This window comes from Aegilops tauschii, chromosome 2 (assembly GCF_002575655.3).
Source record: "Aegilops tauschii subsp. strangulata cultivar AL8/78 chromosome 2, Aet v6.0, whole genome shotgun sequence".
Lineage (NCBI taxonomy): Eukaryota > Viridiplantae > Streptophyta > Magnoliopsida > Poales > Poaceae > Aegilops > Aegilops tauschii.
In genome coordinates this window covers 159,378,654-159,404,000 of record NC_053036.3, presented here as the reverse complement: position 1 = coordinate 159,404,000, position 25,347 = coordinate 159,378,654, and the positions used below count along the sequence as shown (strand labels likewise).

The following is a 25,347-nucleotide window of genomic DNA, read 5'->3' as shown; positions in this document are numbered from 1 at the left end:
ACAAATTACCTTATCACAAAACTATCTGTTACCAATAATTTCAGTGCTTGCAGAGAATACCTTACTGAAAACCGCTTGTCATTTCCTTCTGCTCCTTGTTGGGTTCAACACTCTTACTTATCGAAAGGACTATGATAGATCCCCTATACTTGTGGGTCATCACTCTTTTCAAGACACCCTGCTTGCTGATGCCCGATCCTCGTAGGTGGCCCAGACACCGACTTGACGGTCCTACGGAGGTTGCCGTGGTGCCCCTCGACATGCTACCACTACCCGTCCACCTGTCCTTCATGTGCGGCCACTACTGGGTGGGCATGAAGGCCAACTGGATCGTCCTCATCCACCAATCCGCTAGTTCGTGGTGTCTCGTGGATATCTACACCCATCGAGAGATCACCCTTCCATCGTTGGATACCGCCGCCATCGAGCCTCGCGGCCCGCTGGACACTCCTGCCTACTACGCACGAGACGCGTCGAGCTTTTGGCTCGACATCTGTTTGCTGAAGGTTGTAATCTGCGAAGTGTCCACACCATCACAAGACTACATGGATTACAAGTTCATTGCCGTGTTCAACATGGGATTAGTCTATCTGGAATTCGGTCGCCATACATGGTTATGGCTCATCGTCGATCCTCTTCACCCAACATTTCTGTCTGATGCTATAGTGCACGATGGCATCATTTATGCGGTCGACACACAGATTGGCTGCCTATACTGGTGGAATCTATCGTCGTGTAATTGTTCTATCTCATCTCATCTTTACCTTAGGAATACGACTGCCTGTTCATTGTTACAAATTTAGAATATATAGTATGTCTATAACCACATCATTGCTATATGTTCCTCTCATTTCCTAGATTTTTATGACCACACATGTTATTGTTAGAGTTGATATGAGAACAATTGGCATCTAATGATTGTTAGAATAGATATTATGAGTATAACCTCATGATTGCTATATGTTACTCTCATTTCGAGGATTTTTATAACAATGCATGTTATTGCTTAGAGTTGATATGATAACTGTAGTAAGTGCTATGGTAGAATATGAGTAGGCCCTGTCATATCTGTTTTCCTCTCATTGTTACATGATGTTTGAACCATTATATATTGCTAGACTAGCAATGTGCCCGTGCGTTGCAACAGATCCAAAATAGAATAATACATGTTCACAAACTTGAAAGAAAGACACTATAGTTTGGTGTATATATCACTAAAAATATACTCGTATTAGGTTTCACCCAAAATATATTCCTTGTGGTTGTTTTGATGAGGTGGGGGAGGGATGTGGTTGGTTTCAAGATACTAAGTTTTTTTTTTGCAAATTGGAGCAGAGGAGTGGGGTCTTGTTGCAAAAATGCCACGACTCATCATAGTCGTTAGATGCAGATCTGATGGTCAGAAATGACGGATGGAGACACACCATCATCACCAATTGAGTCTTTTATAGGACTAGAGAATATGAAAGCCATTGGCTTATTTTTTTTAACTTGGGGTATGATTATGACCACGGCATTGCAATTCTCTGTCTATGATATGTGGCACTGTTATAATAATCTTAATTCCACACATACTCTGAACATGATTGTTTATTTTTGTCCTTTTGGTCTCCTTTGAATTGTTGTAGCAGACGCAAATGCGCTGGCCTTCATGATTGCAGGACCTGGAATCATACCAGCCGATGGGTGGTGGTTTATCGCTCGTTCAGCTGACGGCTGTCATTTGATGCTCATTTGCACGTACCAAATTGACCAAACCATTTCATCAAACCACATGCAGTACAATGCCTGGGGCGTTTGTGACATTGATGGCTATGGCTGCTTCGTGTTCGAGAAAGATCCCAGCTCCATTGGGCCAGGCGTATTCAACTGGGGGCGGGTTTACAGCCTCGGCAACCACTCCATGTTCCTCGGGCTCAATTATCCGATCATCCAACCAATGATCGATCATATCACCGGCGATGATTACCGTGCTATGCAACTTCCATTCGCCAGGGGGAACTGTGTTTACACATCATACCATGGGTTTCATGAATCACCATATCCAGAGATTCGTCGACACAGCTTGTTGCCAGATAATCTTCAGTGTGTGAAAGGCATCAAGCTTCGATGCGATGGATGGCTTTTGCAAACCCGACATGCGGCGATGTGGTTCATGCCAACGGCAAATATGCACAACTTGATTCATACTGATATCTAGACTGAGCCATGTATCCTGCTGCTGTAGCATGACCCTCTTTTGTTAGATATTATGTACTGTTGTTAGTTTGAAGCACTCCTCTGGTTTGAAGGATATATACCTTTCTGGGATCAAGTGCATCCTAACTCACCTGCGTAGGATGTACTGATAATGATGATGGAGATGCTGTGTAGAAGCCATATATATATATATATATATATATATATATATATATATATATATATATATAGTGGCACTATTCTAATCCTGGGATTAGAATAACTTTTTGGATCACGAGGCCCTATATAGGGCCCGACAGGGACCTCCCGAACTTCCAAACCCGCAGAGAGAAAAAACACAAAAGTCCACGCCCACGCCTGCTCGTCCACCACTTCCTCGGTCCCCAACCTCCCCCCCGTCCAACGTCGTCGAGGTCTCGACCCCCGCCACAACCGCCGCGCCGCCGGCCCAGCTTCTGACCACCGCCGCGGCACCATCCCACCACCTCCATCCGACGCGCCGCCGTCCCGGCTTCTCACCACCTCCCCTCGATGCGCCGCTCCGCCTCCACCAAGTTCCCGTCGTAGCCCCACCTCCAACAGCCCCGCCGCCGACCGGATCCCTGCTTCCCGACGAGCTCCGACGCCACCTCAACGAAGGTCACAGCCTTCACCCCGCTCCCAGCACGCTACCGCCACCGAAACATTCGGCCACCATGGGCACCGCCGTCGCGCCCTGCCTTCTTCCTGCCACCCGCCTCCACATCGCCTCCACCCCGCCGCCGCCGGGGAACAGGGCGGTCGCCAACCGCACCTGGATCTGGGCATGTGCCCCTAGCTTCTTGCCTCGCCCGTGCCATGCAGGCCTCCCCCGCCGCTGCCCGAAGTTCAAATGTCATAGCAGCGGATGGACGGATTCGACATGCCGTCATTGGATATTCTCTGTTGTCGCCAGATCGGTCGCCGGTGCATCACCTCGGTCAAGCTCTTCTCTACCTCATGTGCGTCCATGGGGCTCGCTCCCAGAACTTGGCCATTTTTGGACGAGGAATCAAGCTCGCCCCTGCTGCTCTGTTTGGATCTACTCGGTTGCTAGTGTTTGCTTCGAGGCTACTCACACCCGAGCTCCCACTAGCCACGCAATCTCATTCCCCGCAGCGGATGTCACCGACCTCGACTAGTGGTTGCCGGATTTTGTGTTTCTTCTGTACAAAACTGATGCATTTCTTCTCTTGTTTCCGCAGTTTTGTTAACTGAACTTTACCATCTCGACTGATTGAACTGCACATAACTTAACTGTCTAGGCTGCAAGGGTGTCACACGGAGGTGGCTCGAGCCGGCGGGAGATGCAGCAGTTCGACGCAGCCCCTCCACGCCGTTCAACTCCTGTAGCCAGCTAGCTCAAAGCCAACAGTGAGCTCCTACTTCGACTCACTACACACGTAGCTTTTGGGCATGTGTCGATGTGTGGCTGAAGCTCTTTCTTTCTCTCCACAGTCTCATGTGCTGATGCTACCCTCTCAGTCTCTCTTATCTCAGTTTGGCACACCCATGTTTTTTGTTACTCTTAAAATTGGAAGTAGAGATGCTTAGCCAGAAAGCCAATCTTTATGTATTCTGAATGTGAACCGGGTGCACTCTATGTGTTTGCTATTATGCGTGCTACAACTGAAGCATTTTTGTGCTTAGCTCTTTTTTTTGTTCTGATGAAGCAAGTACTAGTTTCTCCTGCCATGCTACCTTTGGTCGAGAGCACATAGCTCAGTAGACAGAGCTTGACAAGATAGAAATGCAACATGTGGTGCAGAGAAGGCCACATCTCTCACGTGGCACACATTTTATTTTTTTATTTTTGTGTGTAGAAAGGGTGTTTAGGCATACCACCACATTTAGGGATCCATTTTCGGTCTCCCCCACCATGCTCCCGCAGGTCAACTGCGCCGCCACACGAAGTTCACCGGCCATAGTTGCAGACGGACGAAATTCCAACTGTACCGCAACCCCTCAAGATCCACGGGTAAAATGATCCACAAGCTCATAATTTTCACACCGATGTACCATGTGCTACAGCGAAGTGTCCATGCCTGATCTTTGTTGGGTTTTGTTTTTCAGTGGCCAAAGATGGCGCTCCACAGCTGTTCGGTGTAATGCCTAAGGATCAAACAATGTCTCTCTCACTTTTGTTTTTGGAAAGACCTACCTATCATCTTGCCGCTGCTGCGTTAGAGTGGCTCCATCTGTAGATGGGGGAGGTCTCGACCTGCACCTGGTCGCGCGCCACTGCCACTTAGGTCCACCACCTACAGCAGGCGCCACAGCGCCTCAATCGTTCAACTATGGCACCTCAGCAGTTCAATGTATATTGGAGAAGAAGAAAAAACAGCAGTAGGTTCAAATGTTGTGTTTTGTGATTGTTGTAGACTTGCAGCAAATTAGAGGTGGTTTCAAAGAAAAAATTGTTCCCTTTGATAGAGCACCTGGCCGTTCCCTTTGTTTTGTTTTGCAAATTGCTAGTTGGCCGTATAGCTTCAGTAGTGGTATAATGCTTTAGGTTCCTGACTATTGGTCTTGATGTTTGTCCGTACTTGAGGTTCCATGCTTGAGGTTCAGCTCGCTAATATATGCGGGAGCAGTTTGGATTTGGTATTTTCTGCAGTTTGGCATCATGTTATATGTACTTTAAAAGTGCACAAAAAATAGCACTTCATTCAAAAGTGGTTGTGCAAAATGCGCATGCTCCATGGGTGCTTGTTGTAATCCAAAAATTCATTGAAAACAAATAAAGTTTTTTATGTTGAAAAAAGCCTTGGAAAGCAAAATGGAATTCAACAAAACAAAAAATGCTAGCGAGTTTTGTACAAAAACCACATGAAGTTCAATAAGTATAATTTTAGAGGTTCAATTAATATGAGAATGCTAGAAGTTTGTAGAAGAAAAATGCCAGTGGTGCAGTTGTTGTCAGCTACATCGGTCGGAGCCCCTACTCCTCCACGAATCTGGCCAACCGCGCACTGCCGACATGGATCCGCACTAAGAAGTTGAGATTAAAATAACAAAGATTATAATTTATAGTGTTTGTTTTTATTAGAAGAAAAGAAAAGAGAAGTTCAGTTTGTAACAATGACGCTGTTCAACGTGCAAACCAATTGAAAAATTGTACAGGTTTGCCTACCAAAATGTTCAACATTTCTTGTGGAAAAAATTTCACTCTATTTTTTGGACTCTACATGAGAACTTTATGCTCTTTCAGATCTGTTCATTCATTTCTGTGTAAATGCATGTAGCACACAAAGTGTATGTGTATTGTTGTGTGTAAGTTTCTTAAAATTCAATAGCATGCGAAGTTCGTGTTTCAGAAATTCATAAGTTCACATGTACCACGTACTGAAGAAAAAGATGGAGAAGTTCGATGATTATAGAAAACTCAGATTTTCCTCGTTATTAAAGAATGAAAACAAGAAGTTAAAAAATTAGAAAACAAGAAGTTCAACTTTTAATAATAGAGCGCTTCAAAATTTCTTAAAAAAAGATTAGGAAATAAAACCAGGAAGTCCATATTAAAAAGATGGAGAAGTTCGATGATTATAGAAAACTCAGATTTTCCTCGTTAATAAAGAATGGAAACAACAAGTTCAAAAATAAAATAACAAGAAGTTCAACTATTAAAAATAGAGCGCTTCAAAATTCATAAAAAAGGATTAAGAAAAATCAGATTAAAAATTCATAAAAAGCTCAAATATTTTCACGTAACCGAGAGAGGTTCAGGTTGATAACTGCCAGAAGTTCATGTACTACACGGTGTGCATTTTGTACTAAAAAGAATAAAAAAGCAAAGACTAAAAGTTTTGTTGTTATAAGTTCAAGTCCTTCGTCGAAGAAAGGTAAAAAAATTATTGTGAGAGAGATTTGTACAAAAGGAATATCATTTGTGTAACACTGACGATGGATGAGAAAATTTCAAAGAAAAATACGTCACAGAAGTTCAACTGAAAACAACACGAAGTTCAACTACTACAATGGATGAATTTCAGATGAAAAACTTTTAAAATCGTCGCGAGTATGAAAAAATGACCAACACGGGAAAGTTGCATGTTTACAGCAGCTTTCCACCGGTATATCACTTGCTCAATTCCGGTGAGTGTTCCGGTGAGTGGATGGAGATCTACGGGCAAAAAAAACCACGTGAAAAACAGAGTGAAGTTCAGGTAGGCATGCCGAGAAGTTCAAGTTCTTCACGCGGTGCATTTTCGAAGAATCTGTTTCGCGATAAAGGCAGAACAAATGATCTCGCCGTTTTCGAAATTACTTGAAAACAGCTAGGAATCAGAGAAAACCATCAACATGGAAAAGTTTCGCATTTTCCGTAGCTTTTCAATGGTATATTATTTTCCCCATTCCGGTAAAGTTTGTAGAAATTACGGCAAAAACACATTTTTAGCCATTTTCAAAATTGACTTAAAACAGTAAGGAATTGGGAGAAACAGTATATACCAAAAAGTTTCACATTGACTCAAGCTTTCCAATGCCATATCATTTGCTGCATTCGGACATACGGTTAAAAAATTAGCTCGAAAATACAAACTCGGTGCAACTTCGACCGTTTTCTAAATTACTTTTAAACTGTTCCGAATTAGAAAAAACTTTAAACATCAAAGAGTAGCACATTTTCATAAGCTTTCCAACGCCATATCATTTGTCTCAATTGGATAAGCCGTTTAAAAATGACATCGAAAATATGAACTCGGCTGTTCGGTTTGTAAAAATATACGATTTTCCAGATTCCTCTTTAACCATAGGGAAATAGAGAAAACTTTCCACATGTGGAAGAAGCGGTTTTGCAGTAGGTTTCCAACGCCATATTATTTGCCTCATTTCGACAAATGGTTTAGAAATACGATCGAAAATACGATTCACGTTTTTTGTATGAAGAAAAAGGGTTTTCAAAACAGCTCTTAAACCGCTTACGTTTTGCAAAAAAATTAACTTGGGTCATGATACTGGTGTCCATAGCTTTCCAACGGTATATCGCAAGCCCCATTTGGGCAATGTTGGCTGGAGTTCAACCTAGCACAGGGGGAAGTTCAGGTCGAACAGCCCAGGCAGTAAAATTGCAACACATGCTTGTTTCATCACGACCCGAGAGCAAATACGCCAATGAGCGATATTCCTATTTAAAACGGGCATTTAGTTGCTAAAAACCGTGTCCACATTACACTTACATCACAAACAACACCAATGATCAGAAAAACTCGCGGTAGAAGCCACGGTTGAGAAGATAGCCCGAAGGTCGGGTTCCTACAGAGGGAAGTTCAGGCGTGTAACTCATGAAGTTCATGTTGTGATCAGAATAATATTCTGATCCCGTGATTAGAATAGTGTTTATGTGTATATATATATATATAGGGCTGGACTATTCTGTTACTAGTAATGGAATATTATTTTTTTACCCCTCGGCCCTATAAGGGCGCGACGCGCAGGCCATGGCAGAAACTCCCCGGCCTGACCCTAACCTAACCCGCCTCCTACCGCCGGAGGCAACCGCCCCGGGCGAGAGAGCAACGACGGCCGCCGGAGCGAGGGAGCCCGCGGCGCAGGGACGGGTCGCTCCTCCGACCCACGTGCTGCCGCCGGCCGGCCCTCCGCACGCCTCCCCGCCGACGGGCTCGCCGGCCCCTCCCCGCGCGCCTTCCCTCCGACGGGCGCGGTCCCTCCCCGCGCACCTCCCCATCGACGGGTGCCGGATCCTCCCCACGCGCCTCGCCTCCGACGAGCTCGCCGGCCCGTCCCCGCCTCCGGCGGCTGCCGCGCGCCATCCGAGCCTCCCTCCGCCGCCACGCACCGCCATCCCCGCCCCGCGCCGCCACCCCGAGCCCCTCCGCCGTGCGCCGCCACTCCGAGCCCCACCGCCCTGCGCCTGTCACCCCCGCCTTGCACAGCATCCTACCGACCGGACCAGCCGCCGGCCGAATCCAGCCTCGCCCCCGAGCTTCGTCCTCTTCCTCGCCGAGACACGCGACAGCCACCCCAATTCGGGTGTATTAAGTACCTCAGTACGAGTTAAAAACGGTGGTCCGTTCGGAATAAAAGAAATGTCAGAAATTCAAATTGTAAAAGTTCAAGCAAAAAAAGAAACCCCATGAAAATCCTACTTAGTAAGTACCTCAGTACAAGTCGTAAAATGAGAGAAGTTCAGAACATTGTTGTCAAAAAATGTTGAGTTCAAAAAAAAGAAACAAAACAAAACATTTTCTTTTTGAATAAAATATCATTCAGTTCGATGATACAAACCATGCAAGTACAGGGGCGACGATACAGTAAACCGTTGAAAATTTACGAGCAAAAATATTACCCAAAAACAGATCAAAGTCTAGTTAGTGAAAACATGCTTAGTACAAACCCATGCAAACATCAGTACAAGTACTCTTTTTTCAGAATAATCCAAAATTACTCTACAAAAAATAGCTCAGTACAAACACATACATATATCAGTACGAGTACTCTGTTTTTCAGACGGGAAAATAGCAGAATCCGTCTTGCCGTATTCAAAATTACTCTTAAACGATTGCGAATTTGAGAAAATGTTTAACATGACTAAGTTTCGCATTTTCGGTAGTTTTTCAATGGTATATTATTTGCACCATTTCAATAAACTTTTTAACAAAATCACGTTCAAAACCAACTTTAACCGTATTTGAATTCGTATTTAAACCATAAGGAATTAGAAAAAACTTTCTATACGCAAAAGTTGTGCGGTTTCCATAGCTTTCCAACACCGAATCGTTTGCGTCAATCCGACAAAACATTTGCAAAAAACAGGGAAAATACTTTTCCCCAGAATTTCACCATTTTTCAAATTACTTTTAAATCATATATGATTTGAAAAAAGTAGATATATGGAAGATGCGGATTTTCCCAAGCTTTCCAATGCCATCTCATTTGCTCAATTCCGACAAACCGTTTGAAAATTAAGTCCAAAATACGATTTGCATTTTCGGTTTTGGAAAAAACGGTTTTTTCAAAACTGCTCTTGAACCATATTTTTTTGCAAAAGCAAATTATAAAATTGTAATGTTGATGTCAAGAGCTTTCCTAAGATATATTACACGCCCCGTTTCGACAAAAAATTGCAAAAAAAATTGAACTAAATAAGATGATTTTTAACAGAAACAGAAAGCATCAGTTCAAGCGCTCGAATTTCATTAGTTCAGCCGCTTGAATTATCAGTTCATGTAGGGTAACAGAATAATATTCTGTTACGCATAACAGAATAGCCCATATATATATATATATATATATATATATATATATATATATATATATATATATCAATTAGGCTTCAAATGTGTACTTGTTGGTGAAAGTGTTGTCCAATGGGAATTATATTTTGTATTACTTATGTAGCCTACAAAGTCTGTCGCACAGCCTTGTAACATCTTACCCCATATCTAAATTTGTACTAGTCCTCTATACCGTATATTGCGCTACTCGTACTAGTACCTCCCTCCTAGTTTACTGGTCCCCTTCGTAATTTGTGTCAAATTTTGACCATAAATTTCACTAACTAAATGTTAATGCATGTCAGAAAAAAATTATATCATTTTATTCGTATTTGAACGTAGTTTCAATGGAATAATTTTCGGTGACATGCATTGACATTTTGTGAGTTAAACCTATGGTTAAAATGTGACACTAAATACGACTAGTAAGTATTACAGTAGCAGTACTAGTATACGTCGGTCAAATTATTCATCATGTCTTCACATTGAATTGACGTGACAACACGCTGCGCGTGAGGTGACACAAGAATCCCGGTGGCGTGTTCGGGTATTGTGGACTTCAGATGTGGAGTACTACCACTTATCTGTCGAAATCTTTCATCATTCACTTTAAACAGTCGATTTGATCATACATTGAGTACCATATAACTGGAATTAACCGATGCAACTCCAAGAAGGATTGGCCGATGCTGCCGGCTGGCGTCAAGTTCGATCCCACGGATCAGGAGCTGATCGAGCATCTTGAGGCCAAAGTGAGTGCTGACAACGCAAGATCTCACCCTCTCATCGATTTGTTCATACCAATCATCGACAGCGAGCACGGCAGATGCTACACCCATCCTGAGAAACTTCCAGGTAAGACACCGATCGGCCGTCTACTTGCACAATCATATTCCTTTGGTTATAGCTCTATTTTTCTTTTTAGACGCAGACCTAGTGAAACAATTACAATTTGATAGTTAATAAAAAGTGAAACAAGTGACTGCAACATGCAAAAGATGTTATGAAAATGCCAACTACGTACACTAAAACCTGTATTCGACAATACTGCAGGTATCACACTAAGTGGCCTAAGCAAGCATTTCTTCCAGCGCAATTCCAGGGTGTTCAAACGGGGCACGTGGACGCGTTGCAAGATACAGTCGGAGTGCGGCATGCACACGATGTGGCACAAGACCGACAATACCTTGCCGGTGATGGTCAATGGCCGGCAGACGGGCAGCAAAAAGGTTATGGTGCTGCACACCAACAAGAACTTCGACCATTCCCACAAAAAAATAAAAAAAGAATAAAAAAAGAACTTCGACCAGTAGAGGACCAACTGGGTGTTGCACCAGTACCACCTCGGGGACCTGGAGCAAGAGAAGGAGCAGGAGCTGGTCTTCTGCAAGATTTTGTACCAGACGAACACTAGTGCCAGGACTATAAAGATTATAAGTTAGTTTGGTATTGGTACTTGTACTACCTTGTCGTCCGCAAGTTGGTATTGCTGTTAACGATCTTTCGGTATGAACTTGGCATTTGCTTCCAACCATCATGCCGAGGGTCGACGTGGATATAAAGCTGAATCATTTGTTTCGAAATGAATTTTTAGGCACCTGATTTTTATTTGATGGGTAGCATAAGCACCTGCAGTTCGAATTCCCAGTTCTCCATTTTTTTTGAAATAAGTGCATGCACTTATTATCACGATGAAAAAACAATATACCTGCTGCATCCCAGTTATCAGTCCGTACTTGCAGAATTCTCTCGTTTATTGAGCAGGTATATTGTTTTTTCAGGTCGAGCAAGTTTCAACTGGGTTGTAGACTGCCCAGGCTTGGTTTGGTTTTTAACAGGCCTAGCCCATGACGACAACGGGGCACAAAGATCCAGCATGTATCTACTGGCCTCTGGCCCGCCAGCGTTAGTTATATTTTGTCTTACAACATCCGCATGCAGTTTTTTTACTGAATCAAACACGCAGCCCAGTTCTGTTTTCCTCTTGAAATGCCATGTCCTACTTCCGTTTTCTAATCTCTACCTATAGTTTTACTAGTTCATATACACGTATCATTATATTTAAAATACATAAAGTTCCCTTTTCATATTTACATCCTTATTTTTGTTGTTGTTTTCCCTCCCAGCGCTGATTTTTTCCACTGGTTTTCCCTTAAACCAACTCAATTGTCCCACATCTTGTTTGCTTACAAAAACAAAACGATTTTTTTGGCAAATCAATAATTTTTTTAAAATTATCATTTCGGGATTACAACAGTTCGGACTCCACCGAAATATGCAAAATAAGGTTGAACTTTTTGACCGTGGTCCTGGGCAGAAAATGGGCTGTAATAAATTACTTAAGAATTAGCAAATGGGCTGCAAATTATTAAAAAATAGCAAATGGGCTCTATGTTGTCTGCCACAGATTTGGAGGCTGACTTGTGGGCCTACTAAGTTCATGCGTACATAAGGTTTCTCAAAAAAAGAAACTTAGTCAACAATCGACTCTACCAGCGTCAGACCGTTAGATGTCAATCTAACGGCAATCGTGCTTCTTCAGTCTCTGACCTTCCTGCTCCAACCGCCCAAACCAGCGGCGACGGAACTGTCGTGGTTTTGTCACGGCAGCTGTCCTAGAGAAAGGACTTAGTCGTGGAGCCATCGCTACGGGTTAGCTTAAAGGGGTTAAAGCAGACAAGGGACGCAAGAGAGTTTATACTAGTTCGGCCCCTTACGATGAAGGTAAAAGCCTACGTCTAGTTGGATGGAATTGATGGGGTTTCGATGACCAGGGAGCGAATACGCTTTGCCTGGGTCTTGAGTTGTTGTCTGTTGTCCCTGAACCGCCGCCGGGTCGTCCCCTTATATACATGGGTTGACGCCCGCCGGTTTACAGAATCCTGAGGCTGACTCATAATCGTGTCCGGCTCGGTCTCTGCTACTTCTATCTTACAACACAAGTTTACATATCAATGCCGGTTTATGTCTACAGGCCTTAAACCGGCTTTGGGCCTTGGGCCTTCATGAAGCGTCACCGTCTGTCTTCATGGACTTTAGATACAGATGATCTACTTACGGGGTTAACCCGGCCTCTCCTGGTTGGTTTACGCCCAGTGGTAATATCCCCAACATTAGGCCCCAGATTGATTTGAACTGGTTCATGTCAATCCTCAATACTTTAAGAAAATTTCTTCTTTGATATCTTCATATAATCTTGTAAACCGCCATGACATCATCTTCTAGGATCATGGTAAACTGCCGTGACGCCACCTGTCATTTAAAACTGCGTATAACCCACCTTCATTAATGAGCCTCCGACAATCGAGGCGACAGCTGCGCCTCATATCCAAAAATCCGGGTCCTTGATTTTCGCGCCTGTCGTTTAGCTCCCTTATAAATAGGGCCAGGGGGTCTTTCCATTTTCCCCCTCGTGCCTCTTCGCGTCATCGTCATCCTCGCGACGCCCAAACCTTCGACCTCGGCCGCCGCTGTCAACCTTCGACTGCTGCACCAACCTTGGCCGTTGCATCGACCTGAACGTACCAGAGCTCCTCCGCGCGCCGCCGCTGCTCAACAGCTTCCGTAAGTCTCCCCTTTCTCTTACCATAGATTTGCACTTAGGGTTTCTGTCGTTCATGAGTGTTCGTCGCCGCCCTTCTTTTCCCTTATTTATATCCATTGACTAGATCCAAAAACCACATAGATCTCGCACAGTAGTAGTTTAAACCACATAGATCTTGCGCGGTAGTAGTTTCAGCACCTGTTTGATATCCAACTCATCTCAACTTGGTGAACTTTTAGTACACTGGAATTTAGGTCAGAATATATTTTGTTTTCTCAACGCGCGGTAGATCTGAAATTACCATAGCAAGATGTGAAACCTGTTTTTCCCTTCACTTAGACATCTTTAATACCAGATAGGGCGGTTTAACTTCATATACAGAATGATGACCCAGTAGATACCATTAGTCCCCTGTTGAACCGCCAATGCATTACACTGTTTCCATCGTCAGATTCCGGTTTATCAATATGCTTGTATCCTTATATCACTGTATAGCTGTCCACTGTAAATCTTAAACCGGCTATAATCATGTTTCAGATTTCCCTTGTCATGGCCAAACAAGTCTATGAATGCAATTGGGCTCCCTCTCGAGTAACCGAGGAGCAATTAAACAACCTTGTTAAAACGGGCGCTTTAGCCAAGAAAGATGTTATCCACTGGAGGGTCCCTGGCCCGGAAAATCCTCCTACACCCCAGGATGGAGAGGTAATCGTGTTTGCTGATCATCTCGGATGAGGTTTTAGCCCTCCTGGTTCAAAAAATTTCCGAGATGTACTAGCCAATTTTCAGTTGCGCCCTCAAGACATCGGTCCCAACTCTGTTACCAACATTTGCCACTTCCAAGTATTCTGTGAGGTTTATCTGCAAGAGGAACCTACAGTCGAACTATTTAAGGATTTCTTTCACTTAAACCGTTGCACCGAGTTCTCAGATGGACCCAATACGGAACTGTGCGGAATGGCGGTTCAGAAGAGGAAAGAAGTCACCTTCCCTCATCCCAAACTCCACAGTCACCCCAAAGAGTGGAACCAAACTTGGTTTTACTGCATGGATACCTCTCCGTCTGACGAAAACCCCCTGCCGGGTTACCACCCTGAACGCCTGAGCAACACACACCCTTTCCCTCAGAGGCTGACTGCAAGAGAGAGGGCCAACTATGCTCCTCAATCATCGAAGCTCAGAGCCTTCATGGCAAATGGTTTGACATGAGTTGATCTTGCTCGCTATTGGATAAGCTGGAGTATTCTGCCCTTAAGCCGGCGCCCCGGTTTGATGTGTGAGTGCACGGGGAGTTTGAAGGATGCTCAGCGACACATTGACATTCAGCTGACAGACGAAGAAGTCACTGAGGCTGTAAAGAAAATATTGAACGAACCGGAGGCCGTCTGTGCCCAAACCGGACTACTCCCTTTCTGCACCTTCAATAAACCACCAGCTGTAAGAATCATATAATCCTTTGTATCTGAATTTGCTTCTGTCCAAATACTTTTTAAAGTGTGACTATTTTCTGACAGGGTGATGATCCGTTCTGGAACAAGAAACCATCACAAGACAAACCGGTGAAGCCGCAAGACAAACCGGTCAAGCCAGTTCGTCCAAAGACCAAGGTTGTTAAGAAACCTGCCAAGAGAAGGACTACCGCATCCTCCGATCTACCAGCTGATGACAATGTGCGTAATCCGGAACCAGAGGTAGAACTTGACTCTCTTGGTTCATTTTTCGTACATCTCATTGACAATGATTATTATCAGGATGACGCTGAAGGCAGTCATGCTGAGGACGTAGAGGTAACCATTCTTTCCTCTGATTCAGATCCTCTGCCAACATAAAAAATCCGTCAAGCAAACCGGAAAGTAAAATTTTCTCACCCTCTTGCTTACTTGGACCCAAACTTTCTTTTGAAGACGCAGCAGCACGAGGCTCGCCGTACAACCCGGCACAACGGTCAGGTAGTTACCTCCGCCGGTTTACCGAACAGTCTGGTTCGGAAACGCCGATCCGAGGTCTCTTATCCCATTGATAATTCATACCCAAAAGCAGGTTGTTTTCGCCAGCATCTTAACCCGTCTGATTCAAATTATCAGGGTACTTCTCACTCATCCTCTGGCGAGTCATCGACCACACAGCTTCCACCCCTCAAAACAGTTCCTGGGTGAGCTATGCACATGTCTTTATTCTTGATGTGTTATCTTTACATACTGTACTTGATCCTTATATCTATCTTTTTCTCAGCGCCAAGCCAAGACTGTCGTGGAATTGTCACGGCAGATGTCCTCAAGCTAGGACTTAGTCGTGGAGCCATCGCCACTAGGAAGCTTGAAGGGGTTAATGGGACAAGGAAGATGAGGGTTTATACTGGTTCGGCCCCTTACGGTGAAGGTAAAAGCCTACGTCCAGTTGAGGTGGTATTGATTAGGGTTTCGATGACCAAGGAGCTTTACTGCTATCCCGGCTCTGGATGAGATCTTTCTTGTCCCTAAACCGCTGCCGGGTCGTCCCTTTATATAGAGAGGTTGACGCCCAGCAGCCCACAGAGTCCCGGCCGGCTCATAAAAGTGTCCGGCTCGGACTCTTAACTATTCTTGCCTTACACTACAAGTCTCGCCATACGGCGGTTTATCACTACGGGCCTTAAGCCATCTCCGGGTCTTAAGCCCATCTTTGGCCCACCGTCTTCAGGCTTGGCACCGGGCTTCAAGTGATGACCCTTACGAGTAACCCGGCCTCTTCTAGCGGGTGACTCTAAGGTTTATATCCTCAACATTAGGCCCCAGATTGATTTGAGCCGGCTCATGTCAATCTTCAACTCTTTCGACAGAAAATCTCCGGCTTACAATTGTGTGAAGGCCATAACCCGGCGTGATGTCATCCTCTGGACTCCGGGTAATCCGCCGTGATGTCATCTTCCATTAAATCCATTTTGATTCCACCAGATTCGCAACGGATCTTATCTTTACTGCCATCCCGAAAATCGAGGCGCCTCTCGAGCGAGATAACCGCGTCGTGGCCTCCTCGTTTCTCGCGCCCACTTATGAGACTGGCCTTATAAGTAGCCCGACCCTCGGGTCTTTCTCATTCTCCCCCTTCTGTCGTCTCCTTCCTCTCGCTGCTCCCGTGCTGCTCGAGCTCCGCCGCCGTCGCCGCCGCAACAGAGCTCCGCGTCCTCATCAACCTTGGCCGCGGCATCACCCTGAAACGTCCAGAGAAACGCGGCGAACTCTCGCAGCACATCTGCATCTGTAAGTTCCTTACTCCTCGTAGAATAGATCGACGTTTAAGCTCCTGCTGTTCTTCCACGTTCTTCGCCTTCGTTCGGGAGTTCTTGGTAGTTTTCATTTTTACCGCCTCTCCTTTATCTTAAGATAGTATAGAACCAACGCGGCGGCCGTTTAGCACCCATTTCAAATGCGAATAGATCTCTTTTTACTGCATAAAGGCTCCGTTCGAGCCCAAGAACTTCCTTTGCATCTGTTTTTAGGTCTAGAAACTTTCCTTTTAGCCGACCGTTTTGATCCAAATTATTTGCTGCAACGTGTGAAACCTGTTTTCACCACACTTAGTAGAAAACTGCACCCGTTAAGTCACGGCGGCTTACATTCCGGTTTAAAGAAACCACGCACCGTAGAACCTTCCGGCTCAAAGGAAACCACGCGCCGTAAAATTTTCCGGCTCACTTACAACAAGGCTGTAGACGATTTGAATTACTCTCAAGCACACCAACGGCTTAGATAACCTGATGCACTTAGATATATGTCATTAGGCCCCTCCATAAGCCGCCACTTTAAACACTGAACTGTAAATTTCCTCCGGCTTTCAATTAAACCGGACATTTTCCTTTTATCATAGGCGTCCGACTTTCACCATGCCTCCCAAAGCTCCCAAAGCTCCCATCACATGCAATTGGATGAGGTCCAACGTCACCGATGAGACTTTAACAGATTTCATGAAGTTGGGTTACCTGCCTAAGAAGGACGTTATGTCCTACCGTGCCCCTGACCCATCAGAGGAGAGACCACAGCCAAGGGATGGGGAGGTGGTCATTTTTGCGGATCACATGAGCCGGGGCTTCGCACCGCCCGGCTCAAAGTTCTTTAGAGACGTGCTGAATTTCTTTGACCTGCGGCCACAAGACATAGGACCCAATTCGGTGTCCAATATATGCAACTTCCAAGTGTTCTGCGAAGTCTACCTTGGAGAGGAGCCCAGCCTGCTGCTCTTCAGAGAGCTCTTCTACCTGAACCGTCAGAACGAGTGCGCCAACGGGCCAAGCTTGGAACTTGGCGGCATCTCTATTCAGCGACGGAGAGACTGCCTTTTCCCTTACGACGAACCGCCGAGTCACCCAAAGGACTGGAACCAGACGTGGTTCTATTGCCAAGACACGTCGCCGGCTGACGAGAACCCGCTGCCCGGCTTTCGCCCTTTACGTCTGGAACCGACTCACCCTCTGTCTGACAAGTTAACTCAGGCGGAGCGCCAACCTCTGCTCCCCACCATCAACAAGATCAAGGCTCTCCTAGGCAATGGTCTCAACGGAATTGATCTGGTCCGGGTCTGGATCTCGTGGCGGGTGATCCCCCTGAGCCGCCGCCCCGGCTTAATGTGTGAATACACAGGCCAGAAAGATGATCCCCTACGACACAGCCGTAACGATCTTCCTGAAGACGTTGCTGAAGACATGACCAAGGCCCTTTTAAATGAGAGCTTGGCAGACTGCGGGAGGACCGGGTTAGCCCCCTTCTGCAAGACCAACCCGGCCCCAGCGGTAAGCCGCTGATCTGGACATTTTATTTTCTTCCGTAGATAGCTTTCATCCGGACCTTAAAAAATCGTCATTGTATTTTTCAGGCTGATGACAAATTCTGGAAGGTCAAATATGACCATGAGGCGGCCAAGAAGGCCAGGAAGGCTAAGAAAGCCGCCAAGAGAGCCGCTCCCCGCAAGAAGGGAAGTAGGCCTACTGCTTCAGAGCTGCTGCAACTAAGCGACAACTCCGAGTCAGAGGTAACCCCTGAACCTGTAATCTCTTGTTGTATTCATTGTTTATTTCTGTCCACCTTATCAATACTATTCATCAACAGGATGATACCGGAGCAAGTAACCCGGTGGTTGAAGAGGTAATGATACTTTCCTCCGACTCGGAGCCCTTGCCAAGGCCGAAAGTCCGAAGGGTAACCCGGAAAGTAAGATTTTCTCATCCTTTAGCTTATCAAGACCCTCAATTTCTTTTGAAGCAACAGACTCATGAGAGCCGGCGGCACACCAGGACCAACAAGGACACTGACCTCTCCTCCGGCTTACCCAACGCATCGAGGAAACGCCGAACCAAGGTTATCTCTGACTTGTACCCTTTTCATCCTTTGGCGGGTGTTATACGTCAACCGCTCAATTCTTCTGATTCAAACTATCAGGAAACCTCACCCTCCTCTGGTGACTCGATGCAATCAAGCCTGCCGGCCTTCAAGACCGTACCCGGGTAACAATGATCATCTCTTTGTTGTGCTTATCTTTGCTCATACCTTTGTACTAACCTTTTTGTCCTTTCAGTGCCCAGGCAAAGCTCACCAAGAGGGCGAAGAAGAACAAGCCGGTCAAAGAGCCGGACTTGCCTGAACCGGAGGTAGCAGCTCAAGAACCGCCAGCTGCCTCCGCTCCCGAAGCCACCACTCCAACCGACAAGGCAACTGCAGAGGCTTCTGCTAACCCGGGGACCTCCAGCTCGGCTCAGCCGGTCAATGACCCGGACGTGGTAATCACCCGGACGGAGTTTGTTGAGCCGGGGAGACCTACTGCACTGGCCAAGTGCTCCGCCAAGGAGGAGTTGCTACAGCACCGCCGGGTTAATCTGGACCTCACCGACTACGCCAATCTGAACATCGGAGAGATCGTCTCCGGCTATGTCAGCCAAGTGCACAAGAGCCGGGATGTGGAGATCGGCATGGTGAACCAGATTCAGCAGAAGTCTGAGGTACTATTCTTCTTTCTTCTTGCTTACTGCATAGTTATCTTGTTATTCTTACCATACTCTAGCCCCCAAGTCTACGACTTATGATAGAATACGTTGTAGACTTAAGTTTCGGCTAACTCGCTTGAACCGGCAATTTGTAAATAGAAAACGTTCGATATGCATTAGCCCCCAAGTGCCAAGTGTCTTTGCTTGGAAAGTGCTTGGGACTTTAAAATTGCATAATAACTGTTCATCCCACAACCCGGAAATTATGCAGGCTACTTGCAAGAAGTTTGAAGCTGACATCTCTGATCTGAAGACCCGGCTGAGGACGCAAGAAACTGAGACCCGGAAGGCCAATGCCAAATTTGTGTCCAGTATTGCTGCACAAGAAAAGCTGAAGACGGACTTTGATGCTGAACGGAAAGCTTGGGCCGAAGAGAAGGCTACTCTGGTGAACCGGGCCGAACAGGCGGAGAAGGCTGTCACAGCCCCAGATCAGCCCTTGTTTGACTTTGCTTGTTCCTCATGTCATCATGTTTTTTTTCAAAGAAACTTGAAATGGGGATGTTGAAACCCTAGCACCAAATGCATTCAACTAGGTTCAAATAAACAATATTTTCAATGAACCCAAATGCCCTTTAGAAATGTTCATGATTTTTGATAAAGGTAAAAAACCTCTGCCAAAAATGATGCACCTATTTCTAGGCCATTCTGGATTTTTGAATTAAGTCTTATTGTATTTGACTTTTGGGCATTTAAATACTATAAATAATTTAAATGTTCAAATAATGTTGGAACTATTTTTGGGCCACCGAAATAATTCAGCAAGTGTCCATGAATATTTTTAGGATTTTAGGAAATGCCTTGGTATTTTTCCTAAGCTCGAAACAGAGGCAAATAATTAGAAAACAAAAACAAATTAGAAAACAGAAGAGAGGGAGAGCTTACCTGGCCTCACCTGTGTAGCCACCAGAGGGGCCAGCCCACCACTGTAGCGGCCCAGCCCACCTCCTCCTCCCCTGTCGTCTTCCTCCCCCTGCCAGGAGGACGGCGCGTGCCCGACGCGCGCACGCACGCGCCCCGGCCACCTCCTGCTTCCTGCAGCTTTCCCCTCGTCGCCCTGGGCCTCCCTCGCGACGCCACGCAGCCCCGACCGCTCTCTCCTCTCTCTCACTTTCCCCTCTGGCCCTCTCTCCCGCAAAAACAGAGCGCCACCGAGCGAGCTCGCCGACGCCGATCGCCGTACCCGCGGCCACCGCCACCACCTCGCCTCTCCGAGCTGCCCAAGAGCTCCGCCTCATCTGCTTCTTCCTCCTCGACGATCCTCCCGGCCTCGGACGCGCTGCTTCATCGCCACCGTCGCCGTTTCCGTCACCGGCCACCGAGGCTCCTCGTCGGTCGATTCGCCGCCGTCTCCGCCTCCCCGAGCCCGCTGAGTCCTTCCTTGAGATCACTGTGAGCCCCTGAACCGTTTCCCCCTACTCCCGTGCTCGATTTCGAGCTCTAGCTAGACTAGCCACCGTGCCCGAAGCTCGCCGCCGCATGAGCTCGTCGCCGCCGTGGCTCCGGCGACCAAATGGCCCCGCGCGTGCGTCCGTTGCACTCGCGACGTTCCGTAGAGCAACTCTAGCGCGATAGCCCGTTTGTTTGCAAGCCGCAGCGCTAACCCCGCACCCACCCGAACTCCGGCGGCCGCGAAAGAGCTCGCCGCCGTCGACTCCGGTCACCACAGGCCCAGCCACTACCACCATTCGACGCGCGCCTGCAAGAGCTCTCCAATGAGCCCAAGAACGGCCTCGTCCGTGCCCTGTGGGCGCTTTCCAAGCCGCGCCGCCGTCTCGGGCCTCGCCGGCGTCGAGTCGCCGGCAGGTTTGACCTCGTTTGATCCAGTTTGACCCCAGTTTGACTCCCCCTGAGTCACTGACGTGTGGGCCCATGCTCCTAACTAAACTAGATTAGTATTAGTTTAGCGCTAATTAATTTGGATTAGTTAGGTTAGTCACTGACAGGCAGGTCCCACGGGTCAGGTTTGACCCTGGCCAGCCCGTTGACTCGCTGACGCAGTGATGACGTCAGGCTGATGCAGTAAAGCATTATCTGGATTTAAGTTTATTCAGAAAATTCCAGAAAATAGTATAAACTTCTAAAAAATCATATAAAATCAACCGTAGCTCAGAATGAAATAATTTATATATGAAAAATTATCAGAAAAATGCAATCTATCCATCTGTATCATTTTCATGCATGTCAAACTAAGTTATACCTGCTGTATAGGTGAAAACATGATAATGACATTATAAATGCTAAATATGGAGTTTGCATATGAACCCTTAGCTCATATGGACCTCATTTAAACTGTTGCTAGATGCATTAGTGTAAATCATAACATTCTTGACATGTCATAATCATGCATCATAATTGTTGCATTGCATTGATTGTGTTCTTCCTTGTTTGCCGGTGATTGTCCCCTCTCGATAGCCGTGAATCCGACGATGAGTTCGATGACACCGATGAAGAACTATACTATCTTCGGAAGTGTCAGGCAAGCAAAACCCCCCTTGTTCATTCCGATACAATCCCACTCTCTCGCTCCTGCTCTCTTTTACTACATTAGGACAACAACGATTCAACTGTTACTTGTTGCGGTAGTTGAACCCCTTATCCTCTGCATGACCTGTCATTGCCACAGTAAATAGATGAAACCCACTAGCATGAGTAGGAGTTGTTTGAGCCCTGATGTGCCTACTCATTCATGCTTGTTTGTCATGCCTACTACTGCTTAGAGTTGAGTCGGGTCTGATTCATCGGGGATGAGTTGGAATGGTGATGAACATGTCCTACTGTGTGTGAGCTAGGTGTGTGAACACGATTTGGTAAAGGTAGCGGTGAGAGGCCATGTAGGAGTACATGGTGGGTTGTCTCATTGCAGCCGTCCTCAGGAACTGAGTTCTGTGTTTGTGATCCATGATACAGTTACTACCCCGCATTGGGCCCGAAACCAATGGACCCTCTCGGCTTCTTAATCACCCTTGTCCTCTGTCCAGGAGTTGCAAGTAGTTTCTGGTGTTTGTAGTATGCTGGAGGCCGTGGGCAGCGCTGACCGGAGGGGTGGGCTGTGATGCGATAGGCACGTGGCCGGGCATGCCGGGCGCCCGTTTGGTGTCCCGGAACCCCGCACACATCGTTCGGGGCCGTATGTGGAAACCTCGGCCGGACTCCCTGCGGATGGAACCTGAATAGGCGATAAACCTGGACTAGAGACTTGAGTGTTTAGGTAGGCTGTGGCCGACTCCCTCGCCAGGCTTCCGCTTGAAGGTTGCCGAGGTACACGACGTGTACATGGTGGTAAGTGGCGAGAGCGTGTGTGACGAAGTACACCCCTGCAGGGTTAACATCATCTATTCGAATAGCCGTGTCCGCGGAAATGGACTTCTGGGTTGCCTATAACAGTTCATAGACAAGTGAAAGTGGATACTCTAAAATGCGCAAGATAAGCGTGAGTGCTATGGATGGCGTTCTCGTAGGGAGACGGGAGCGGATCCATAGTGGAGTATTGATATGATGAATATGTGGACTCGTGTGCGCCACCTCAAAAGAGTTACTTGCAGTCGTAGTTTAGGATAGCCACCGAGTCAAAGCTGGCTTGCTGCAGTTAAACTCCACCACCCCTTTTGTTGATACCGATGCATATGTAGATAGTTCTGATGTAAGTCTTGCTGGGTACATTTGTACTCACGTTTGCCTATTTTATGTTTTGCAGAGAGACGTCAGTCTCGCTAGTAGTTCCGTGTGGACTTCGACGTTTAGCCTGATACCTCAGCTACGATCTTGTGCCCTCGGCAGGATCTAGTAAATAGTCAGGCTTCTCAGCCTTTTTCATTTGTAGATGTCTGTACTCAGACATGTTGAGCTTCCGCATGTGCTTTGACTTGTATGCTCTGAATGTTGGGTCATGAGACCCATGTTTGTAATATCTGGCTCTTCGGGGCCTAATGAATAAATACTCTGAGTCGTAGAGTCTTGTTGTGATGCCATGTTGTATCTGCACATATCGAGCATATTGTGTGTATGATTGAAATGCTTGGTATGTGTGGGATCCGACAATCTAGTTGTCTATCCTTAGCAGCCTCTCTTATGGGGAAATGTAGTCTAGTGCCTCCTTGAGCCATAGTAGTCCGCTACAGCCCGGTTCACCGGAGTCCTGCTAGCCCAGCACTACTGCTCTGGACACTTGACTGGCCGGCACGTGTTTCATATCGTTCCTGTGTCTGTCCCTTAGGGGAAATGTCACGCGGTGACATCCGGAGTCCTGCCTAGCCTGCTACAGCCCGGGTTACCGGAGTCCTGTTAGCCCAGTGCTACAGCCCGGATTCGCACGCTGCTGACCGACACGTTCGATGTTGATTCATGTATGCCTGTCCCCATACGTTAGTGCCGCTTTGGGTTCACGACTAGCCATGTCGGCCCGGGTTCTCTGTCATATGGATGCTAGCGACATTATCATATACGTGAGCCAAAAGGCGCAAACGGTCCCGGGCCATGGTAAGGCGACACCCGTGGGAATACCGTGCGTGAGGCCGCAAAGTGATATGAGGTGTTACAGGCTAGATCGGTGTGACTTAGAATTGGGGTCCCGACAGTGTTGGTATCAGAGCCTGGCTGCCTGTAGGATTACCAAGCCAAACTGGTCGAAGTTGAGTCTAGAAATGCTTTAGTTATGTAAGGGAATTGATTGTGGAAGGGAACGTAAGGCTCTTTTTACTCCTTTACCTTATGCCCTCTAATCTGAGTCACCCTCTTCTCATTCTACGGGGATTAAGAACTAGGCTTCTCATCTTTCTATCAGGATCACGTGTTACTAATCCGTAGACTCATAGGATTGTTGGTCTCAAGCCTCAGTTCAGTTTCTACCACTACAGTGTGTTGTTAGTTGGACTTGGAACCTTGATATGATGTTGTTGAGTGGTTATGCCACCATTTTGTAGGATGTCTCAAATCCTTTGAGCATTTACAGCCGTTATGCTGTCCGAGCATCCCAGGCTTCTAAATAATCTGACGCAGTTGCAAATCCCTTCTTTCCGTTCTCGATGTTCCCTTTGGGCCAGATTAACCACACTAATCGTTGAGTTGAGGTACTCTGCTGCCTTGACATATATGTTGTAGTTATTATTATGACCCTAGGTGTCTTAGAGGACCACTTAGTAATCTAGCAATGCTTGCATCTCCAGTGTGATGATTCTGGCCACTATTCTTGAAAGCATTCCGTGATGCCATTTAGTTAGTAGGCATTCTATTTCTGGGTTCTTGAACCCAAGATTCACTCTACTTAACTCGTGTAGCTAGTGTTTGCTAGTTCCCTTAAGATATTAGTAACCTTTGCATTAGTCCTCGAGGTCCGTGGTATTTCATTCTTCCAATACCATGAACCATCATGGCAGAAGTTCTTTTAACCAAAAGATCACAACCAGGGCGCTCTTGAGGAGTACTCCATTCATATTGTGACTCTGCCAGTCCTACCTTTCTGCATGGGTTATCTAGAAGAAACTTGTTGGACTTGGTTCGACATACTAATCTATGCATCCACAACTCAGAAAAACATATGTTCCTTTGAGTTGTCTCTCTTTAGTTATTTTCTGGCCCTCGTCTATCAATTGATAGTCAGGAGTAATTGTGCATTTGTGTTATCGATGCCTATTATTCTTGTGGTCTGTCAAGCCATTCTAATCCGGAATGACTAGGAGAAACAAACTCCAGTACCTCGTCCATCTCTGGGATTGGGTCAAAGTAGTTGTATTCCGCAGATCAAATGCCTAACCAGCTTTTGTTCTGTTCTACCTACGAGTATTACCCTCTTTATGTCAGGAATCTCATGAGGATTGCACCAACCCTCATGAATTCTTGTTGCAGTGATACTTCTGGCCATCGTTATTCATTCCTCGGTCTCCGTGTTATTGTAACCGGAATACTGACAAGTGAATCGTGGTGTGTGAAATCTATACTCCTAGCAACTCCGTTGCTTGGTAGTTAAAGGACAATAATTTCATCCTTAGCGTGTTGGTTATCGAATCACCATTCTGAGGTTGATCGTGCTACCTAGTCCTTATTTTTGGTGCACTCTTCAATCAATGAGTTAGGATTTTTGTCAAACCCTTGCTCAGTTGATCATATCATCTTGCCCTGAAAAGCAAGATTGTTCTCGATCTTAATAACAAGTCGGTGGATCGTGATTTTCCAAATATCTTCTTGGAAGTACCACCAGGTTGTCCCTGACCGATATGTTGAGTTTGTGAACAAGTTGGTTTTCCAATAAACCACCCCTTCTCCAGGAATCTGTGTTGGATACCCCTGAGCTAGTTGGTCAAGCTAAACAACAACTTGGAGAGTTGGAAGATAAAAGG

General features: G+C 46.2%; 1 long non-coding RNA gene across 1 annotated transcript; it reads left to right on the top strand.

Annotated features, from left to right (window-relative positions):
- The first annotated feature begins 2,515 nt into the window (after positions 1-2,515).
- LOC141041590 (uncharacterized) lies at positions 2,516-4,824 on the top strand. Its single transcript, XR_012202167.1, has 3 exons — positions 2,516-3,591; positions 4,041-4,195; positions 4,291-4,824. It is a non-coding gene; the product is annotated as an uncharacterized lncRNA (long non-coding RNA).
- The last annotated feature ends 20,523 nt before the right edge of the window (positions 4,825-25,347 follow it).